Source organism: Rhodnius prolixus, unplaced genomic scaffold (genome assembly GCF_049639745.1).
Source record: "Rhodnius prolixus isolate KJV_2025 unplaced genomic scaffold, Rpr scaffold_7, whole genome shotgun sequence".
Taxonomy (NCBI): Eukaryota; Metazoa; Arthropoda; class Insecta; order Hemiptera; family Reduviidae; genus Rhodnius; species Rhodnius prolixus.
In genome coordinates this window covers 14,865,452-14,888,873 of record NW_027411582.1, presented here as the reverse complement: position 1 = coordinate 14,888,873, position 23,422 = coordinate 14,865,452, and the positions used below count along the sequence as shown (strand labels likewise).

General features: G+C 34.6%; 1 protein-coding gene and 1 long non-coding RNA gene across 11 annotated transcripts in view; one reads left to right on the top strand and one right to left on the bottom strand.

Moving 5' to 3' along the window:
• The window catches only part of LOC141447041 (5-hydroxytryptamine receptor 1-like), a 590,328-nt gene that overhangs the window by 220,145 nt on the left and 346,761 nt on the right, over window positions 1-23,422 (bottom strand). The window contains exon 1 of one of the 10 annotated variants that reach the window (XM_074114191.1): window positions 6,326-6,500. The exons of the other annotated variants lie outside the window; for them this stretch is intronic. The gene's annotated coding sequence lies outside the window, so the exon portion shown is untranslated. Of the gene's footprint in view, window positions 1-6,325; window positions 6,501-23,422 lie in introns of those variants that run through there. 10 annotated transcript variants of the gene reach the window in all.
• Window positions 6,734-15,002, top strand: LOC141447049 (uncharacterized). Its single transcript, XR_012454099.1, has 5 exons — window positions 6,734-6,850; window positions 6,929-7,125; window positions 10,348-10,457; window positions 13,693-14,088; window positions 14,177-15,002. It is a non-coding gene; the product is annotated as an uncharacterized lncRNA (long non-coding RNA).

Below are 23,422 nucleotides of genomic sequence, written 5' to 3'. Positions count from 1 at the left end.
GTCTGAAGTCGGTTGTTGTTCAATTTTTTGGCGCTTACGTAGAGTTGTATTCCGTACGTCTATATTGGGACAAGTAGAGCGGTATGTAGTTTTCTTTAGTTCGTCAGGGTCAGTTTTGAACGTTTGTCGAGTAGCCTTTTCAACATTTTATACCTGAGATTGAGGTCAATTCGTTTGAGTCTCGTGTGAGGGTTCCAAGTTAGTCGTTTGTCAAGATGTAGTCCGAGATATCGTACTTGGTTAGTGATTGATATAGAAGTATTGTGGAAGGAGAGAGGAGGGAGAGTTTTCCTGTTTAGAGTGAATACTATGTATTTAGATTTCAATTCATTCACTTTGATTCTCCACTTTTGCAGCCAAGGCTCGAGAAGATTTAGGTGTGATTGGAGTGCACGGCTTGCTATTACAGGATCCAGATGAGGAGATAGAATTGCAGTGTATCGCCGGCGAATGTGAAAGTAATTGTAGTCGGGTGAGTTGGTAGGTCAGCAGTATAGAGAATATAAAGTAAGGGGGGCTAGAATGCTTCCTTGAGGAACTCCAGCGAGTATTGGAAGGATAAGAGAAGAAGAAGAAGAACCTTGTTTGACTTGGAAGAAACGGTCAGAGAGATAAAACTTAAGAATGAGATAAAAGGTAGAGGACAGTAGGCGTTTGAGTTTAGATAAGATTCTAATATGGAGGCCCTTAAGGCCCCTTTGGATCTATTGTAGCTCCACGACTTTAGAGCTCGCCCTCCAGACCCGTCCGTTTAATCAGACTCTTAATGCTGGAGAGCGACTCTTGGGTAAAGCTCACAGGGCCTTGGTTTTTCCTCCCCGAGAAGTTACATCCTTAGCCAGGACAAGCCCCTCACACTGACACAACACGTGCAGTGCCGTTTCCTCCTCTTCCTGACAGAACCTACAAAGGATATCATGTTTTTTCTGAGCCTGCAGTGGCCCAGTTAATAGGCCTACAATTGAGTTTAGCCCCCACGGCCTTGACGGATTAATTCTGCAGTCAGCCTTGGCGAATAGCCCATTATGAACTCCTTCGCCTGTCTCTGCCCTGTGGTGGCAAGCCACTACTCCTGAGACCTAGTCTGCACCCATAGTTTAAGACTGGCCGCAGTCTTAAGACACTTGGAGACCCCAAAATAGCGTTTGAGTTTATAAAGGAGTCCTGCGTGCCATACCCGGACGAATGCCTGAGATATGCCAAGAAAGACACCCGGGCAATACTGCTTTAATTCAAGGGAAGTAGCGATTACATCCACAACTCAATGTGCCTGGAGAACAGTCGAGTGGCAATTCCGAAAACCGAACTGGTGGTCAGGAATTAATATACTATAATCTAGAATAATTACGTATTAGAATTAATTAATTTTATGACCACCACCTCCTCAGCCAGTTTAATGAGGGCAGAAAACTAATAAAAACCTATTAATCTCCTGAACCTTTGATATGTTGATGTCCAGTTTTTGACAGTATGTTATCAATAAACATTAATTAAATCTTCACATAATGAAGTTGATGTACAAGTTACAAGCAATATAAAGTATTAATTACATCATAAACAAATTTATTTAGCTTTTGAGTACATTTAGTTAAATTTTATTGAGTTGTACTTAAGCTTTTCAAAGTCTATAAAGCTTTAATTAGGATTCCTTCTCATATAGGATAATCAGTTAACAAAACATCTCATAGCTTTTTTATAATCCAGTATTTATTTTTCTAGCATTGATGTTATTTATGGAATGAGTGGATAGCGCATCAAAGTTATAGTCCAGGTATTTTTATTACTCTGCAGCAGGTTAATAATGTAAAGGGCTTGATGGGTCTGTATTGTCTGGGAAAGGAAGTACACTTCGCCTCTTCAATGTTGATGACCCTTCTTATCCTAACCAGAAGCATGATGGACCCTCAATATACAACTAACTGTTACCGAACAGATGATACAAAATAAAGCTCATGTTAAGAACACAGATCAATGAACGAAAGCGAAACATCCATAAACAGCTGTTATACATCCAAGATAAAATAAGTCACAGATTGTTTCACGGAACAAACTATAAATTAGTTGACAGTCTAAAAATTCATTAGAAGTTGGGAACGTTCAATTCAATCACATTTGTATTTCCGGCAAAATTGGAAAACAACAATTTTGGCAACATGATTTCTCTTAACAAAGTTCTTGCTATTAAAGAATCTCTTAACAAAGTTCTTGCTATTAAAGAATCTCTTAACAAAGTTCTTGCTATTAAAGAATCTCTTAACAAAGTTCTTGTTATTAAAGAATCTCTTAACAAAGTTCTTGTTATTAAAGAATCTCTTAACAAAGTTCTTGCTATTAAAGAATCTCTTAACAAAGTTCTTGTTATTAAAGAATATCTTAACAAAGTTCTTGCTATTAAAGAATCTCTTAACAAAGTTCTTGTTATTAAAGAATCTCCTAACAAAGTTCTTGCTATTAAAGAATCTCTTAACAAAGTTCTTGCTATTAAAGAATCTCTTAACAAAGTTCTTGTTATTAAAGAATATCTTAACAAAGTTCTTGCTATTAAAGAATCTCTTAACAAAGTTCTTGTTATTAAAGAATCTCCTAACAAAGTTCTTGCTATTAAAGAATCTCTTAACAAAGATCTTGTTATTAAAGAATCTCTTAACAAAGTTAACATAAAGAGAAATAAGGCTGTTATTTATTTATTCTTTTAATTGATTGATTTATATTAAACATAATAAAGAAACTTAAACATCTTTAGGAAACAGAATCTAATATAGTTAAAGCCTCCAATTTAAATTAAAAATGTAAATAAGAATGTTTACAATTAGTCAAGCTGCCTTAAATGTTAATAACAATCAAATATTTAAACACATTTAGGGGAATTAGAAACAAATTTTGCCACTAATAAATAGAATGCCTGATAATAATATTGTTCAATTACATACCTTTGATTTTGTTAAGAGAGTTGGAATCACTTATCAAACAATCTGTATCTTTGATTATTGAATTTTAATTTAGTTATTTTCCATTATTTACTAACGAGAATTAAAAGATCTAATTAAAAATAAATCACTCCCATGACTTCTTCTCACAACTATTTGACAAATTATTATCAACCCAATATTTTTTTTTACTTTTAACAGAACACAAGAGACCTTACCTTAACAGAAAAATGGTACTGTTAATCTATCAACTCCAAATTTTACGGAAAAAGGTTTATAATTTAAGTTGTAGGTAGATTTGTTTATGGATTTGTTTATGTTTGTGAGCACTGTATGAAGTTTGAATAAAACCCTAGGAGCCTTTTGAGAGTAAATCATAAAATATTAAAAATTCTTTATGTTAATTGGCACTTCCAGCGTTCTAAGTATGACATTTGGACCACCTACGATTTTGAGTTGTGCTTCAGGAGTCATACAAAAACATTTGGATGCATTTTTCAAGACTACTTTTCCGGTTTTCAGGGTGAAAAATTTATTTCTACGTGAAAATACAAAATATAAAACTTAGGAAATTGTATGGTAAAAGTTGCTTGAAATAGGTGAAAGAAAGAGAACTTTTTAAATTCAAGCAGAACTTTACAGATGTTGAAAAGTGGACAAACTTTGTTTGTTTCTGCTTTAAAAAGGAGTTTTCGCCAAACTTACCAAAGCTTTGTAAGTCTGAAAATGAATAAATTAACTTTGAAAAAGAAAAAAAACTATGAACAGACCAGAATTTCATTTTCTTTGCTGTTGAAAGATTTGATAAGTTCTAAAAATAGTTTAGCTTCTAAAAAAACTGGATGGCTGACAAACGGGGATCAGAAGCGAAGTAATAAAGGTCACCACTTCTTGCTTTTTTACTTTCATCTTTCACTTTTTCTCCTGGATGAGAAACTATGGAACAAGAAAGCTGGTTGAGGGGAAACGAGTTGAGGAACGCTTTTATTACAAGACAACGTTGTATTATATGGTTGAAACAGGGTGACTGTTTTATACTTGAAGAACAGACCAGAGGTAAAGTGGAAACGGGTTGGTTGCTGTGGGTGAGAGCCCGGCCATCCCCAGTGAGAAAACGCTTAGTGTTTAAGAAAATGAAGTGTCGAGGCAATTGCCATGTCTACTCTGACTGGGGCATGCTGACAAACCTCGCCCAGTGCTGCCACCATAACTTCTACTGGAACCATCATTCCCATTCTACCGTACTCTTAGTCATTTCCTTTGCGGGAAGTAAATCTCGCCATATTCTTCTATCTTTAAACACGGACAGACCTCTTACTTCTCAGCTGACAAAAGAGGTCTGTGATTTATTAAAGAAAGAGGATCGTCGTTACCTCCTTTCCTTAGTAGAATTTATAAAAAATTGAAGAGAAATCCGATGAATCGTAGGCTTAGTTCAACTGAATCATTATCATGATCTACTCCCGCGATTTAGGGAAGTACACTGACTGCTCCAATATAACGGAAGAAGTAGAAGCCAGGTGAACAATGTTAAACCAAAGTTCAATATTTTGGTTAACTAGATAGGCAAAATTTATTATTGTAGCCGAGGTCATAAGAATACTTAATACTTAATTTCATAGGCGCCACGGTAGCCGAGCAGTTAGAGGCGAGACCTGCGAAGCTAATATGTGTTGTGGTACTGGGTTCGATTCCCCGGTCTTAGGCCTTGGATTTTATTTAATGGTTAATAAAAGAAGTTAACAGTAAAGTATGTTTGCTAGCCGCCTCCGCCCACGACACCTAATTGGTAGTTGGACGTTAAGCCCCGCCTGAAAAAATAGGCGATTACTTTACTTTTTTTTACTTAATTTCATACTTAATTCCAAGGTCGTCACATTCTAGGACTGCCACTTGTCCTTGAAGTTATTTGAAGTCTATTCAAAGTAGGGTGTGTGGAACTATTCAGAAATCCTGACGAGATTTGGACATCCAATATAAGTAGTAAAGCAAGTAAGTAAAAGTAATTGCCTATTTTTTCAGGCGGGGCTTAACGTCCAACTACCAATTAGGTGTCGTGGACGGAGGCGACTAGCAAACATACTTTACTGTAAATTTCTTTTATTAACCATTAAATAAAATCCAAGGCCTCTAGACCGGGGAATCGAACCCAGTACCACAATGCGTATTAGCTTTGCAGGTCTCGTCTCTTAACCGCTCGGCTACCGTGGCGCCTTCGACATCCAATATAAAGTCTCGTTTGATTATCCGGGCATTCAGGTTTAAAGAAGCAATCACAGCTGTTACACTTAGCCGGGAATGGTTTCTGTGCAGCTTTCCCGATAACCTGAATCCCGGCATTGCGAAATGCATTGTCAGGGTGGCCAACAAAATACTGGGAATATTTTTTTGAATAGGTGCATTTATAAATCGCAGGAATGGCTGGAGAGGGCAACTAATGGCCTGAGGCAGGCGAAAAAGTCTGTTAACTCGCCTAAACTTACTGCGGCATTAGCAAGGCCCTTTCGGCCATTAGAATGATCGTAGCCTGACAGAATGATCGCATGGGCCTGGCAGAAAACAGCCTGAACAGGGTCTGACAGAATGAAGATGAAACAACACTTCACGCTCTATGTCAGTGTAAAAAGCCTTCTTCTTGCACGAAATACTCTGGTCCAGGCTCTTATCAATTTCCACCCTCTCTACTAATCCAGCCGGAAGCCAGAAGCGTCGTTGGCCGGCTTCGCAACTAACTGCGTATGTAACGTCGGTGATAGTATTTACTGAGACATACCCCTATTGCTGTAATTGTTCTTAAGTCTTCTACTATTGGATATCTGTCGTTCACACTAGTGATTTCATTTTGTGTTACAGTCAATCTGCACTTATGGGCTGAATGTCATCGATTTTATCTGCAGTTGTAAAAATCTTAACTAAAAGTAAAGTAGTAAGTAAAGTAATCGCCTACTTTTTCAGGCCGACTTTACGTCCAACTACCAATTAGTTATCGTGGACGGAGGCGACTAGCAAACATACTTTACTGTAAATTTCTTTTATTAACCATTAAATAAAATCCAAGGCCCAAGACCGGGAATCGAACCTAGTACCACAATACATATTAGCTTCGCAGGTCTCGCAAATCTTAATTAAGGCAGAACAAAAATACTGTTCAAAACTGAAATAAGGAAATTAAAATAAGTTTTACTACTCCGGTTTACTTATAGTTTGTTATAGTTTTACTGGTCAGAGCTAGAACTTGTACAATATACTGTAAGGGCAAGAACCTTGAATGAATTTAGTAACAAATTTAAGACAAAGCGTACATAAAAATATGAGATATTTTGTACAACCAAGACTGAATTAAGATGCTTTATATTGATTGACCTACTTAAACTAAATTACCTCTAAATATAAATTACCTCAGCACAACTTATATGCTCGTAACTATGCTGACCTGTTGCATATACAGCATGTTTTAACAAGATAATCAACATTACCATCATGTTTTGAGCAAAAAAACATCAATTGGTAGCGGTTAAATCATTACATTAAAACGACACGTGTCAAGTAATTTGTTGTAGAACTTGTTTAAAATTGTCACGCGCACAAATAAAATGCAGACATAACATAAATGCACTCGCGTAAAAAAAAAACAAAATGCACTATCAAAATATTATATAATAAAAACAAAGAGAAATATCTCACCGAATTGGATTTAAAAAAAACACTGTTACTATTCTGGTGTAAATAGTTATCTAAAGGTTACAGATATAAAAATTGATAAGTGGGGGAATAATATGATAAGAATTGCTTGCTGTAAAATACGATAAATGCAGAATATCTGTTAAGAGAGTTTACAAAAGACCTGGATTGTTAATTGTAGAAGTTTAATTGTGCAAGTTTTGATAGCTATCTTTAGGGACTAACTTCAAAGTTCGATTGAGGTAATAATAATTTTGTATTGTCAATGATAAAGACTAAGATTATTAATCGTTATTATTATTATTTTAAAATGATTTAAGGCGCGTCAACAGCTGAGGTTTTTTCCAGTGCACTGCCGGCCTCCGGACAGCGTTCTCTCCTTAAACTATCCACAGCTCACAGGTCAGTGAGCTGTAAGAAAGCTCCTAGGAAGTGAAAAATCTAAGGGTCCAGCAGATGGATTCGAACCTGGGACCTCCGCGTGGGAATCCAATACGTTAACCGCATAGCTAATACTGTAATGTTAATAATGTTACAAATTATTGTTCCAACATGAATCATTCCGTTTCCGTTACAGTCATATTTCAGGCCTGAACTGAACTTTTTTGCATACGAAATACCTTAGATATCCTATTGTAACCTTACTCGTCTTTTATTTATTTGTTTCTTTATTATACAAAGTAGCATTTTACAGAAAGAGTTAGCCTTTTACTGTACTATAAGAATTAAGCTACAAAAGTAATTAAAATAAAGAAACTTATACTGAAATTAAACGTAATAAAGCTGTAGGTGAACTTAAAAAGAACAAGGGAAATGTCACTCAATAACAACGTAACTGTTCTTTTCATTTGATCATATTCGAAAGGAAGCAAAATAAGAGCTAGCTCAGGGAGACATCAACATATAATAACAAATAGGAATCTAGGCAGTACAAAATCACAAATTATTCGTTCGTATTACCGACTGAAGTGACATTGTAGATCTAGTGAGCACAGATTAGACATTACTCTTGTACGAGGGTCGTTTGAAAAGTCCGTGCAAAGTCAGAGAGATAGCACTACTGGCGCGTATCGAGGTTATGTTTAGTTAGTAGCATCTCTTGGAAGAACACACACCAAGTTTCAGCCAGATCGGTCTATTTCTTTGTGTTTGGCATTCGTTTGAATCGAGGAAGTCGAGTGATTTTCAAAAATTGGACGAAAAAGAATTTCGTGTGTTGATTAAACACTACTTTATGAAAGGCAAAACGCCTCAGGAGACTAAAGAGAAGCTTGATAAACATTATGGTGACTCTGCACCTTCGATTAGAACAGTTTATAAGTGGTTTCAAAATTTTCGGAGTGGCCATATGGGCACAAGTGACACTGAACGTTCTGGACGCCCTGTTGAGGTTACTACTCCAGAAATCATTGATAAAATCCATGATATGGTGATGGATGACAGAAGAGTGAAGGTGCGTGAGATTGCTAGTGCTGTGGGCATCTCGAATGAACGGGTACATAATATTTTGCATCAACATTTGGACATGACAAAGCTATCCGCAAGATGGGTGCCGCGATTGCTCACGCTTGACCAAAAACGAAATCGTGTGAAGTGTTGCAAGGACGGTTTGCAGCTGTTCCAGAAGAATCCGCAGGACTTTAAGCGTCGTTTCGTCACTGTGGATGAAACATGGATACATCACTTCACTCCTGAGACCAAAGAACCATCTAAACAATGGGTTACCAAGGGGGAATCTGCGCCAAAAAAGGCGAAGACCGTTCCTTCGGCCGGAAAGATTATGGCGACTGTCTTTTGGGATTCGCAAGGAATAATCCTCATCGACTATCTGGAAAAGGGTAAAACTATTACAGGTGCATATTATTCATCGTTATTGGACCGTTTGAAAACCGAGCTGCAAGAAAAACGCCCACGATTGGCCCACAAAAAAGTCCTTTTCCATCACGTCAACGCACCAGCTCACACCTCAGCAGTTGTGGTCGCAAAATTAATGGAAATATGGTTCCAACTCGTTTCACATCCCCCCTATTCTCCAGACTTGGCTCCCTCGGACTACTATTTGTTCCCCAATATGAAGAAATTGCTGGCGGGAAAAAGATTTTATTCAAACGAGGAGGTGATTGCAGAAACGAATGGCTATTTTTCAGACTTGGACAAATCCTATTATTCGGAAGGGATCAACAAACTAGAGCAGCGTTGGACGAAGTGTATAAGCCTAAAAGGAGACTATGTTGAAAAATAAAAAAGGTTTACCCCAAAAAATTAAGTAGTTTTTATTTTTGCACGGACTTTTCAAACGACCCTCGTAGCAAAGCACTACGTAGTCTCATGCATCAGTTGTACACATTAAAAATACTTGAATTTTATTTTCACATACAAGTATGTTTATTAAAGAAGTATCTGAAGAACTATTAAGGTATTTATTTTCTGGTATAAACTGTAGAAGGGACATTTTAAAAATATGTATCCCAGAGATTCCTCGCTTGATCTGCATAATTTACAAGATTCAGATAATTCTATGCTATAGGTTATTTTTTTTTTTATTATAAATCGTACATTTTTTTTAGCAGCACTAATCCTGAGTTGACTGAACACCCTGACAGCTAGATTCTGAACTTAATTTCGCGAAGATTCGTGGTGCGGCTATTAAATAACGAGACTGATGCTGCTACAGAAGAACTATGCATGCGTCAAATCCTAACGACCGACAGCTGTGCAGCGTAAAGACTTCTCTTTCGATTGCAGCGTCTCACGTGTTTGTAGAGAAATCTGTCTGACCGGAACCGTCGTATCGTGTAAGAGGTGTTTGTTTCGTTTTGCCGAAAACATGGATACTACACATGTAGTAGAGCAACGAATTGTCGTGAAATTTCACATGAAACTTGGTAAATCCGCTACTGAAACTTATCTTTTATTAAAAGAAGTTTATGGCGATGAATTTTTATCACTTGCGCGAGTTTTTGAGTGGTTCAAGCGTTTCCAAGATGGCCGAGAAGACGTCGGAGATGATGACCGCCCGGGTCGCCCTTCCACGTCCAAAACGGATGAAAATATCGATTATAATTAATCAACATTACTATCGTGTGGCGCTTGCTCAACTCCGTGAAAGAGTAAGGAAGAACAAGTCATGGGTTCTCCATCAAGACAGCGCGCCTGCTCACACTGCATTGTCTTTCTAGACGTTTCTAGCCAAGTACAACATTCCAGTGTTTTAGGCTATCCGCCTTATTCGCCTGATCTGGCCCCATGTGACTTTTATCTGGTTCCCCTAAGTCAAATCTGCATTAAAAGGAACACGATTTCAGTCCGTTGAAGCAGAAAAATCGGCACGCGTCATACAGGAGCTCATAGAAAAATACTTCCAGCTTCGAACAATGGTAAATTCGCATGGAGCGTTGTAGGGATAGGGGAGTGGTGTATATTGAAGGTGATAATAACTATAAATATGTATAAATTTAAAATAAAATGTTTTACAGCAATAGTCTCGTTATTTAATAGCCACACCTCGTACATCAATGCTGTTTTTGAAAGCGTCTTGGTTGTAGATCATCCCAGTTTTTACCCTTTTGTTAATCAGATAACACAAGTCAGAAGGATGAGAAACAAATTATTTAATATAAATGCTAAAATAACTTTCAGAACAACACCTTTGGAAGCTTTAATTTTAAATAACAAATCTCTCGTAAGAGATGCTGTCTTATAAAAATAAAACAGTTGTGATTTATGACATTGTTTATAGAATCAGAACTAATTTCATTAGGACCAAGTAAGGAAGATGTATTGATTTTAGATTACCATGAATTATCTGGAGATTGACCCAATGTAATTTGGTTCGCACTTAAAGTCAAGGTTAGGTTTGTTTGTTTATTTTTTATTCATTTTATATTTACGATGAGCGGCATTTTTCTGTATTAGGATTATGTCTTCTTATTTTAAATGAAATCTTGACATTTCATTTCACTTTGGTTTCATTATCGAGTTTTACAATGATTCCTATAGTTCGTAAGAATTGAATAATCCTGTAGCTTCTCAAATTTGATTTAATCCAAAATTTGAGCACCTTGATTCCTGATTTTCAGTACCACGATTAATGTCCTAACCATAATTTCACATTTACTCTGTTGTCAATAGCAGCCACTTTTGACGTGCTTGTTGTAGATGACACTCCTTTTCATGAACAACATTTCTATTTTTTTTTTTCTGAGTGCCAATAGACGATCTTCTGGGTTAATTTTAATAAATATAAATATAAAAATTGATGGTTCTTATAATTTAAGTTAGATTAAAGTTTAAGGGGATGTGCTCTCCAAAAATATATCAAATTTAAGGATTTTAGAGGAATAATGCTACTAGATTAGTTTAAAACTTGTTGAGCTATGTCTAAGTAAATGAAATGTTACTCTTCGGACAGACAAAAAGCCAACATTGTGCTACATATTTATTAAAATATGTATCTCCTCTTATAATGGTTATAAAACTATTAGTTATTAAAAAAAATGATTATATATTTGCTCTCTGTGACCGTATACGAGTTGTGGCTATTAAATAACGAGACCGATGCTGCTACAGAAGAACTATGCATGCGCAAAATCCTAACGACCGACAGCTGTGCTGCGTGAAGCCTTCTCTTTCGATTGCAGCGTCTCTCACGTGTTTGTAGAGAAATCTGTCTGACTGGAACCGTCGTTTCGTGTAAGAGGTGTTAGTTTCCGTTTTGCTGAAAACATGATACTACACATGTAGTAGAGCAAAGAATTGTCGTGAAATTTCACATGAAACTGGGTAAAACCGCTACTGAAACTTATCTTTTATTAAAAGAAGTTTATGGCGATGAATGTTTAGCACGTGCGCAAGATTTTGAGTGGTTCAAGCATTTCCAAGATGGCTGAGAAGACGTCGGAGATGATGACCAATCCGGGTCGCACTTCCACGTCCAAAACGGATGAAAATATCGATTATAATCAATCAACGTACTGCTGTGAGGTGCTTGGCTTAACTCCATGAAAGAGTAAGGAAAAAACGACCCTTAAGAACAAGTCATGGGTTCACCATCAAGACAACGCGCCGGCTCACACTGCATTGTCTGTCGCAAGACGTTTCTAGCCAAGTACAACATCCCAGTGTTAGGCCATCCGCCTTATTCGCCTGGCCTGGCCCCGTGTGACTTTTATCTGGTTCCCCAAAGTCAAATCTGCATTAAACGGTACACGATTTCAGTCCGTTGAAGCAGAAAAATCGGCACGCGTCATACAGGAGCTCATAGAAAAATACTTCCAGCTTCGAACAATGGTAAATTCGCATGGAGCGTTGTAGGGATAGGGGAGTGGTGTATATTGAAGGTGATAATAACTATAAATATGTATAAATTTAAAATAAAATGTTTTACAGCAATAGTCTCGTTATTTAATGGCCACACCTCGTAAAACCTCTTTGGAGAAAGGTTATTTCTGATAAGTTAGTTATATTAACTATATTCCAATGAACGAATAGAATAAATAAGATCGAATTTCGAGATTTTTATTCCAATTACGAGAAAAATGTTTAGCAAAGAAAATTGAATTCTTAAGCCCGGATTGAATCAATAAATATGTAAAAAAGAGGAAAATAATCAGAAAGCCTAAGAAAAATATTGAAAATATATACATATTTTATCGGTTTTTCTAAAAGCCCACGTTGGGTTTCATTGACGCCCACGAGTTTTCTAAATTTAATTTTATTTAACTTTGTGACTTTGTGATCAAACCAATAAAAACTTAGTCAAGTGAATTTTAATTTTGTGCAAAAATAAAACGTTGTCTGCAAGGGAATTAATTACGTTAACTTTTTAATTGAAACTTAAGTTTAAATTCTCTTAGATAATTATTTTCTATAAATAGAACTTTTAATGCTATTAAGATGGACAATTTCTTTTTGTAATAGAACGTTAGTTCAATAATATATTGCCCATTTTTTGAATTTCAAGTATCATTAAAAGAGAATTTACTGTCATATTCTTAAAACAAAATTAACTGTGACTTAATGAACTAAACTCGATCAAAATGTTCCCAAAATAGCATTCTTAGGATTCAAACTCTGGATTCATGCATTGCTTTCTTGCTATCAGAACATAAAAAAAAACATGGACAAATTTTTAATATCAGCAAATTTGTTTTGTAACATATTACACGTTTTTGGACTTTTTCATTGGTTCTGATATTTTCTTAATAACTCCTCAAGAATGTGTATCTGTAGCATTAATTAACACCTTTGTTTGGTGATCTACAGGGTGAACCAGTTAGTAATGTCCATAGGCCTACTGTATGAAGTACATCTGAAGTGGACTTCAAAGACGTATTGGCCAACTTCATATTTTCCACTGTTCTTGAGTGACGTTTTTCTAAAATCATTACTTTTTTCCAATAAAAACGTTATTACTCAGAAAGTTTTAGTCCGAATTCGGATTCTGATGACACGGTTAGAAAGACAGAGAAATTTTCTAATAATTGACACCATTTCGAAGCATAAATTATTCTCCAAACAGCCTCAATCTTCCTCCTGGATACTGGAAAAATAAAAGTAATCGAAATTTGTAAGAAAAACTCATTAGGCCCTTATGTGATCATTATCAGACCTAGGTGCTGGCACTTTTTTTTGTAAAAGTTTCCTTGTCTAATGGGCTTTCAAACGGTATATCATTTTCCAGGATTCCTTTTATCTTCGTATGAGAAATTACGTTTGTTTTGCAAGAAAACGTGTTCAGGAGCACACAATAGTGTTAGTTATCAAGTTGTTTAATTCATTGAAAACTCTTTTAGATGGGCCAGTAGTCAATTTTTAAAATAAGGAAGTCAAAGGGAAATATGAAGTTGGCCAATAAGTCATTGAACTCCACTTTAGGTGTACTACACACAGTAAGGCCTATGGACATTACTCACTGGTTCACCCTATATAGTGAGTGCATTTACGATTTGAAGCTCGCAATTTCGAAACTACCCTTATAAATATTGATTAGAAGCTCATAAATCTGTACCCATGTTGAGTAATGATTTATTTTAATTACTGTTCATTATTTTTGGTGGCTCTTATATATCTGCTTTGAACCAAGTTAAGGCAATTCTAAGTGCAATGGAATTAAATTTTAATGACTATAACATTCATAATATTGCAAGATTAAGAGGAGGTGCCGAAAATGGCCCAATACTAGTGATGCTTAACTCAGTTCTTCTGAGAAATGATATTTTAAGGAATAAGTACAAGCTCTCTCTGACTGAAGAGTGGAAGGGAGTCAAAATAAAGGAAGATCTTCCCACTAATATTAGACAGATAAGGAAGGAGTTGTTCCCATTCTTCCAGCTGCACAAAACCAGAGGAGACAAAGTTATGATTAAGTATGATAAACTTGTGGTAAATGGAAACTTTTTCAATCTGGAGGAACTGAGGAATAAGCAATATTCGATAAATAAAAGACAGCGTAGTGAGGAGAGTTCTCCATCTAAATTGGGTAAGAATAGGAAAAGCAAAAATATTTCTAATAAAGTGTCTAATATAGATAAACGTTCTAGAAGCAATAGCCTAGATACATTTTTCAGAACGAAGAATGCACTCGAGAAAGGAAAGGAAGAAGAGAGGGAGCTTCCAAATGTTTCGTATCAATGCGTGGTCAGAGAATAGCAATTACTGGATCGATCGGAGGACAACGGCATACAAATCGGACATCTAAATGGCAATCGAAATACAGAAGAAAATGAAAAATTAAAAAGTATAAAACAGGAAAATAAGATAGTGAAGAGGCAGGAAAACAAGAATGTTCTTAGAATTTGTACACAAAATGTAAGGACACTGAGGGGAGAGGAGAGATTAAAAGAATTGGAAACTGCAAGAGAAAATCTCAAGTGGGATGGACATAGATGCTTGGAGAAGAAAATGGAAAGAGCTGGCAGCGGACTGCTTCCCAGTAGGATTGGTCCCCGTGGGAAGTCTGACCATTACTCCCGTAAGGGAAGGCCTATACAAAGGGGGGAAAAAAATAATAATAATAATAATAATAAATAACAAAATTAATAAATAAATAAAAATAAAATAGATAAATAATTTAATAAATAGGAAAATAAATTAATAAGCAAAATAATAAAAAATTTAAAAATTTAAATAAAAATATAAAAAATTAAATAAAAAATTAGGGGAAAATGTTAATTATGCCAATTAAGTAAAATATTTTAAGTTTAATACTTCTTATGTAATATATTATTGATCTGAACGATAATTATTTATTTTAATTTAATATTGTACATATTATATACATATATGTTTTTTTGTATATCCTTTGTATAAATAAAGGCTTTATTATTATTATTATTTTGGTGGCTGATTCATAGTTTCAATTGGATGAAAAAATAAATGCCATTTCAGTCGTGATACATTTATTCTTCCAAGCTTTCGACCTAGGAACTAGGTCATCTTCAGGGGTAATTGACAATGTAATATTTTACATCATTAAAGGAGTTGGTGTGTCTTCTGTCTTGTCTGCTCATGAATTTAGTGTGATGGTAAATTTTGTAAATTGCATTACATTATACAAATCCATTTTAATATCATTGTTACCACAATGTAAATATGTACCACAGCCCTGAAGATGACCTAGTCCCTAGGTCGAAAGCTCGGCACAATGAAAAAGAAGTCTAGGACCACTTCTATCAAAAATGTATTTATTTATTTTTATTTACGCGTAGCAGGGAGAAAAGTAAAATGTTGGAATACATCCTCTCCTAACGTTAGTCTTGCAAAACCTGATTCCATTTTCATATTTTCAATTTTTTCTTCGGATGATAATAATATCTGCAACATTTTCTCAATGTTAGCTCAGCATCTAACAGTATTTACTATCTAATGTGCGTGGAAGTATAGCACGTTTTTTTGTGATATTGCATCTGAGTAAATAATTAATGATTGTGCAATGCTTCAGGAAAGATATTGCTAACTAAGATCCTAAAAACAGTCCTTTGTGTCAACGATCATTTATAAAATGGCATACGATCACATAAACTTCTTAACGAGTTATCTTGAGTCCAAGATCTATGTACAGAAAGTTGGGCTATGTTGGTTACAGTTCTGTAAGTAACGTTAGTCTTCTGATCAACTGCCAAACAGTTTAGTCTTGGGACTGAACATTAAGGACTTAGTGTCATAATCTGTGGAGAAAGGCAGGAAGGATTCCTTTCGTAATCCTTTTGTATTCTTAAGAACTATAATCACAGGAACAGGAAGAGAAGAACAAATAAAACTTCAAAGCAGATATTTTTTTGAATCTGATGATAAAAAATCAAAAACCCCAACGCTATAGATTAACTAAATACGGGTTTAGTTAGCTATCAGATACTAAAACCGAGTTAAGTTAAAGGTCAAGGAAGAGGTAATGTTGTGGTTATTTAACACCTTGGTATAACCTGACACTAATCTCACTAACCCTAGCTAACTAACCGTTAAACCTAACCAGCCAATAAATATTCCGTTTTCATTGGGATCTTCTAAATAAGATTGTATGAATCAGGAAAGATTTTATTTTTTTGTAAACCAAACATAATAAATTACATGTAAATTAAATGTAATCAATTACATACTCGTATATACAGGGTGTTCATTTTAAGACGGTTCAAATGCATTTCATGCTTAACCGGTTGATCTGAGCAAAAAATGGTAGAGGAAAAATTTGTTGCCCGTCACCTCTAGTTTCAGAATATATGACTTGATTTTAGATTCCTGCCCGTGTACGCGGCTGACGCGCTACCAAAAGTGAGGGTTCGCAGTTGACCCCCATTTTCATATACACCTTTTTAAAGAGTATAAAATGTTATGAAAGAAACCGGAAACTGCAATTCAATATCTTTAAAATTAAAGGTGCTAGGCTATTTCAAAATCTGGTATTTATTAATCATATTTCAATTTTTTAACTTGTTATCAAAGAGAAAGAAGAGCACGCGATAGGTCATTTTTATGTATTTTTTCATCCCCTTTCTACTAAAAATATTGCCAAGGCAGTAAAGCTAGTATTTTTCTTAATATCGAGAAATAAGTAGTTTTCCGAGTGATTTTTCTAAGAAAAATCAAATGTTAAGAGCTTTAGATGTTCTCAAGCATACACAAAATGGCTAAAAATTAATTTTTACATCTGTTACAAACAAGAAGGTTTAATAATTATTTGGTAATTTTGGGAGAGTTGCGTTTAATTACTAAAAAAAATTGGAAACCTCCTGCCACATATTTAAGTGATCAATATCTTTCATGTAAAGGACCAATCTTATCCCTTAATTTATCAAATGATGCATTTTACTCAACTTGTGAAGCATGTACTGTGCCTTCAAAGGTACCTCCTCTGGCTCGCAAGCCAGGAGCCAGGATCTACTCTCTGTATCTGAGAGTTAAGAAGGTGCATGGAGATCTTAAAGAGAGAGTAGATCTGGACAGTTTATACAAAGGAGGTTGTAAATGAAGACGATTTCTGATCGCTGTTTCTGCAGGATAGTTTTAGAAGTCGGACATAACATGAACATAACCATCATTGAACATGAACCTTATTTGTAAATGTACAGACATTATATTCTTTTTTTTCTCAGCAAATCAGCCATCTAACACCACACTTTGCACTGCAATCAACTTTAGAAAGACTATGTTTAAATCCTTTAACTTGAGGAACTATGGATGCCTACCAGAACTGCAGAACATAAACAGTCCAATTGGATGAACCAAACATAACTAAGCCGGCTCCCACCAGTGTACAGAACTAAGTTTTCAACCATCTACTTACGGTCTTTGCAGTAAGCGTCCATTCACTTTGGCGACGCGTGTTTTTTTAAAATTTGAAGATGGGAAATTCCTAACTTAACCATAGTAATTGCATTCTGCTGATCAACAGACAAAATTAAATGCAAATAACAAAAAGCTCTGGAATTGCTATTCCACCATTTATTGGCAAGCAAATGATATCTAGCAAAACTACTGTACGATATTGCTCAATGTATGATCGAGTTTTAATAGTGCTTCGAACTAAACGCAAATAGTGAACTGGAATATTTTAGTTTGTTTAATGTACGTGGGTCGTTTGAAAAGTCCGTGCAAAAATAAAAACTACTTAATTTTTTGGGGTAAACCTTTTTTATTTTTCAACATAGTCTCCTTTTAGGCTTATATACTTCGTCCAACGCTGCTCTAGTTTGTTGATCCCTTCCGAATAATAGGATTTGTCCAAGTCTGAAAAATAGCCATTCGTTTCTGCAATCACCTCCTCGTTTGAATAAAATCTTTTTCCCGCCAGCCATTTCTTCATATTGGGGAACAAATAGTAGTCCGAGGGAGCCAAGTCTGGAGAATAGGGGGGATGTGAAACGAGTTGGAACCCTATTTCCATTAATTTTCCGACCACAACTGCTGAGGTGTGAGCTGGTGCGTTGTCGTGATGGAAAAGGACTTTTTTGTGGGCCAATCGTGGGCGTTTTTCTTGCAGCTCGGTTTTCAAACGGTCCAATAACGATGAATAATATGCACCTGTAATAGTTTTACCCTTTTCCAGATAGTCGCCTTGCGAATCCCAAAAGACAGTCGCCATAATCTTTCCGGCCGAAGGAACGGTCTTCGCCTTTTTTTTGGCGCAGATTCCCCCTTGGTAACCCATTGTTTAGATTGTTCTTTGGTCTCAGGAGTGTAGTGATGTATCCATGTTTCTTCCACAGTGACGAAACGACGCTTAAAGTCCTGCGGATTCTTCTGGAACAGCTGCAAACCGTCCTTGCAATACTTCACACGATTTCGTTTTTGGTCAAGCGTGAGCAATCGCAGCACCCACCTTGCGGATAGCTTTGTCATGTCCAAATGTTGATGCAAATCATTATGTACCCGTTCATTCGAGATGCCCACAGCACTAGCAATCTCACGCAACTTCACTCTTCTGTCATCCATCACCATATCATGGATTTCTGGAGTAGTAACCTCAACAGGGCGTCCAGAACGTTCAGCGTCACTTGTGCCCATATGGCCACTCCGAAAATTTTGAAACCACTTATAAACTGTTCTAATCGAAAGTGCAGAGTCACCATAATGTTTATCAAGCTTCTCTTTAGTCTCCTGAGGCGTTTTGCCTTTCATAAAGTAGTGTTTAATCAACACACGAAATTCTTTTTCGTCCATTTTTTGAAAATCACTCGACTTCCTCGATTTAAACGAATGCCAAACACAAAGAAATAGACCGATCTGGCTGAAACTTGGTGTGTGTTCTTCCAAGAGATGCTACTAACTAAACATAACCTCGATACGCGCCAGTAGTGCTATCTCTCTGACTTTGCACGGACTTTTCAAACGACCCTCGTAATTGATACAAACAGTCTAGGTTTCATTATAATTAGCATCAATATTTCCTTTTATATCGGGTACACTTTGCTTACATACTATATTTGATTGAACAAAGTGTAATTAATTACTTGAAAATTGACAGCCAAGTATTTACTGGAACTTTCAATGAAATCGATTCACAATTCATTAATGTAACTTCGATAAGATGTTCGATAGAATGAATGTCATTAAAGTAAAACTTTAAGAAATGGGGACTTAAGTCAGTACTGCGCTCGTAATTATATGAATAATTTACAGAAATTTTTGTTGAATTGCTCTTTTAAAGTTTATAGATGATCCAACTTTGAAAAAAAAATAAATAAATAAATACCTTCTCAATTAGTCAACCAAAAGAAGGTGTCATTGAAGAGTGTAATAAATTATGTAAAAGAAAAATAAAGAATATAGCAGGGAAAAAAAGGTAATATATGAAAAAATAAAACAAATTATAAAAGATGCGTCCCGTGTCCTTCAAAATTCTGTAAAAATATAAACAACTTTATTTCCTTCACAGAAAGGAAAACCAGTTTTCTAAAACTTTGTGAAGCTCACGAAGAAAAAAGTAAAAACTTAGAAGAAAAATACAGATGAAACAAAAGCAATTAATTATTGTAATAAATATTTAAAAATATACGTGAGAGAGCGCACTAAAATATATAATATAGTATTGCAACAAGTTGCATGGAAATTGGACTTGACTGCATGGAAAAATAACAAAATGTGTAAAATGTAGATAACAGTTATTGAAATATTTACTGAATTTTCAACGAGTAATGTGAATGGTACCAATCACTCTTGGGTACAGAGTAAGTCAAGTAGAAAATATAGAATTATAACGCTTTCGATTTTATTAATTAAGGGACATATAATAGTTAACACATACTGAGGGACATGACTAATCGATTGTAATGAATATGAATGGGTAAATGACTTGAATAAAATAGGAGAGAGTTTGAGGTAAGTTAGCAAAACGAAACATTCGTTCAGTTCTACCCAGAAAAAGATATGCAAGAGCAGCGTTTCCCAACCTGTGGGTACGCGAGTTGCTGGTTGGTGGAACGCGAAAAATAATCAATAATATAATAATAATAATAATAAGCTGTCTTTATTTATAAATATACATAAGGACAGATACCCTTGGTATAAAACCATCAGGGGAGAGGGGTAATTTTTCAGAAAACAGAAAAATATAAATACATTTTTTCTTTAAAATAACTTAAAATCATTTTCTGGTCTAATATAAACCTTATGCTACAATAACACAGAACTAAATAGAAACTTAAATAAAATTAAATTCAGCCACAAGTTGTTGCCTATACTTAAGAGCCATCCTACAATATTTCAATACTAAATCCCACTTCTTTCCGTTTAAGTATTCCTCTAATTGGGCCATTGACAAAAAATCCTCATTGAAATAAATTCTTCTGAATTCTTTCAATACAGGACACGTCGCCATAAAATGAAATACAGACTCTAATTCTTTTGTATTACACATTGAACATATTTGTGGACTTTCACTATTGTACCTTTTATAATTTAAATTTAATAACTCGGCTCTTATCTTTATAATTAGGCTTATATCATTTATATTAAAACTGTTATTAAAGTAAGCTGCTTCATCTTTTAAATTATAATTTAATAGCTTATAAGTCTCACTAAATAAAGAATTCCTTGCCTTGATACCAGCTGTTTCCACAATAGTTAACCTAATTCTGTCTCTAAGTTTTACAAAGAACTTTTTCCATTCATTATAACTATTGCTTTTGAAATCATATACTAACCCGTACTCATTATTTACATTTTGAAGCTCCCGATACCAATATACACCTCTCTTGATAACTTCAAGCGCCACAAGCTTCGGATATCTGTTTTCTGTTAGATTTAAAACTTTAATTATATACTCATGATGAAGCTTTAGTGTGTAGAGGTACATTGGCGGAATCTGGGTTTCTAATATTAAGGCATAATTCGGTGTATTGTGAGGTAGTCGCAATAATTTTTTCATAAAAAAAGCAAATAACCGGTCAACCTGGTGATATTTCTTCCCACCCCACACCTGTGCCCCGTTAACACATGATAGCTCTATTCACTGCATTAAACATTTGAATTTTGGCGGAGATTGGTACATTTGTATTCAAAATAAAACTTCTCCAAACTGAGTGAATACCGGTTTTGGCTTTAATTAATTTCTCATTTAAATGTTCCGTTAAGCTTAAAGAGGATGTTAATTTGATTCCTAAATATTTGTAAGAGTTTACAACTTCTATTCTTTCTCCCTCCAACCTCCATTTTTCATTTTTGGAAGGCTTTCCGCCATTTTTGAAAACAACAACCTTAGACTTTGATAAATTAATTTTCAAATTCCATTTATTGCAGTAAGCCACCAGTTCATTTATAGACCTTTGTAACTCTAGAGGACTTGAAGCAATCAATGCCAAGTCATCAGCAAACGCAAGAAGCTTTATTTTAACTCGGTTTATTATAACTCCACCACCTAAATAATCCTCAATGTCAAAATAATCAATAATGGCGGACATAAAAATTAAATCATAAAAATATCACAGTAACGTTTTTTTCTATAATTCTTGAAAATTACTTTAATTAATAATATTATACAGTAAAGTTGTTAATATGTACAGTAATAAGGTTGGTCTGTCTCTAAGATATACGAGAAAATATAATAGCACAATAGGATGAAAAAACAGTTGCCATTTCAGTCAAGTAAAATTTATTTTGCCGAACTTTCGACCTAGGGACTAGGTCATCTTCAGGGCTAGTTTATAAAGTAATATTTTTACATTATAAGGGTGGTGTGTCTTCTGTCTTGTCTGTACATGGATTGAGTGTTGAGACAGTCCCTAGGTCGAAAGCTCGGCAAAATAAATTTTACTCGACTGAAAAAGCAATTATTTTTTCATCCTATTGGAATTATGAATCAGTCACCAAAAAGAATGAACAACAATTATAATAGCACATTTAACAGGATTAAAATTCTTTCATGAAGTATTTTCCCAAAACCCGAAAAAACAAATGATAATTGGATTCCAAATCCCTTCTATAAAGAAAATTTAGGAAAAGCTACATAATTATCAAGAAAAGATAAGGAAAATTTAATAGAATTATCACGAGACAGAACTTAAATGATAACTACGTAAATATCTGCTTAAAGAGACTGATTTTAATGAGTAAGCTCTATCCAAGCAACATTTAATTGGTACTTACAGGTAGTTGAATGCCTAAAAGAGAATTTGGGCTCATTATAATGCTTATATCGCAAATCTAATATTTCTATAATAAAACAGGGAACATTTACACTTAACTGATTTAAATAAAGTAAATAACATTTTTCTGCAACCATGTAGGGAAGTTCTCATTACTCAATTAAAATCAGCTGTGTAATGCCCAACTTCCCACACTAGTGGGGAAAAATTCCCATTAGTGTCACTTTCCTCACTGGTGAGTGGAAAAACTTTATTGTGCTTCCTTGATATAAGAAGTTTTGTTATTAAATATTTTCTGTAAAACTTTAATAAGCTTATTTAACGTAACTAAATAATTAAAAAACGAATATTAAAAAAATAAAATAAAAATTGAAAGGTATATAGAAATAAAAATAATATTTTAATAAATAATTAGATATTTTTAATTATAACAATTAAAAAGGTTATAGTGTTACCTTATAGAAATTTAAAATGGATTCTAGTGATGCCTGTTTAGAAAACACTCCTCCATCAATAAAAGAAACAGCAGAAAATGTAATAAGTAATGTAAATACGTAAGTAATGTAAATAATTGTAATATAACAATAAATGTTTATAATAAATAAATTACTTTTTGTAGACTGTAAAAATGAAATTTTTAATTTTTTTAGTTAATAAATCTAATGGTTGCAGAAAAAATATAATATTTAACTCGAGTGTAAAGTATTTTCCTCACACTCGGCAATTTGCACTTGCACTCGCCTCGCTTCCCTCGCTCGTGCGTGCAAACCCTGCCTCGCGTGAGGAAAAGTACTACTTTCCACACTTGTTAAATAAATAACTATATGTTTAATATATTTTGGAATACACAAAATTTATTACAAAATGTTGTTCAACAATATTTAGATAAATTCATTTCTTTTCAAGTCATAAAATTTTTTTTCTGAAATAAGATTGGGTGGCCCTTATGTTATTAAATTTAAAATGAATAACGTAATTTATACAACCAAACCCAAAAGATCATTGTTTAATGTGTAATAAGAACGATCCGGAAACAAAGTTCGCCTGTTTATCAGCTGCTTATACTGAAAATTTTAGAATCCTAATCCATATAAACAAATATAGAAATCCTAAAGAAGAACTTTGTAAATTAATTAATAATTTTGAAGAGAAAAATATGTACGCAATTTTTAATTATTTAATATAAATTTTAAAACTAAGATCTTACACTTTACAAAGTTTATAAAGTGAACTTGA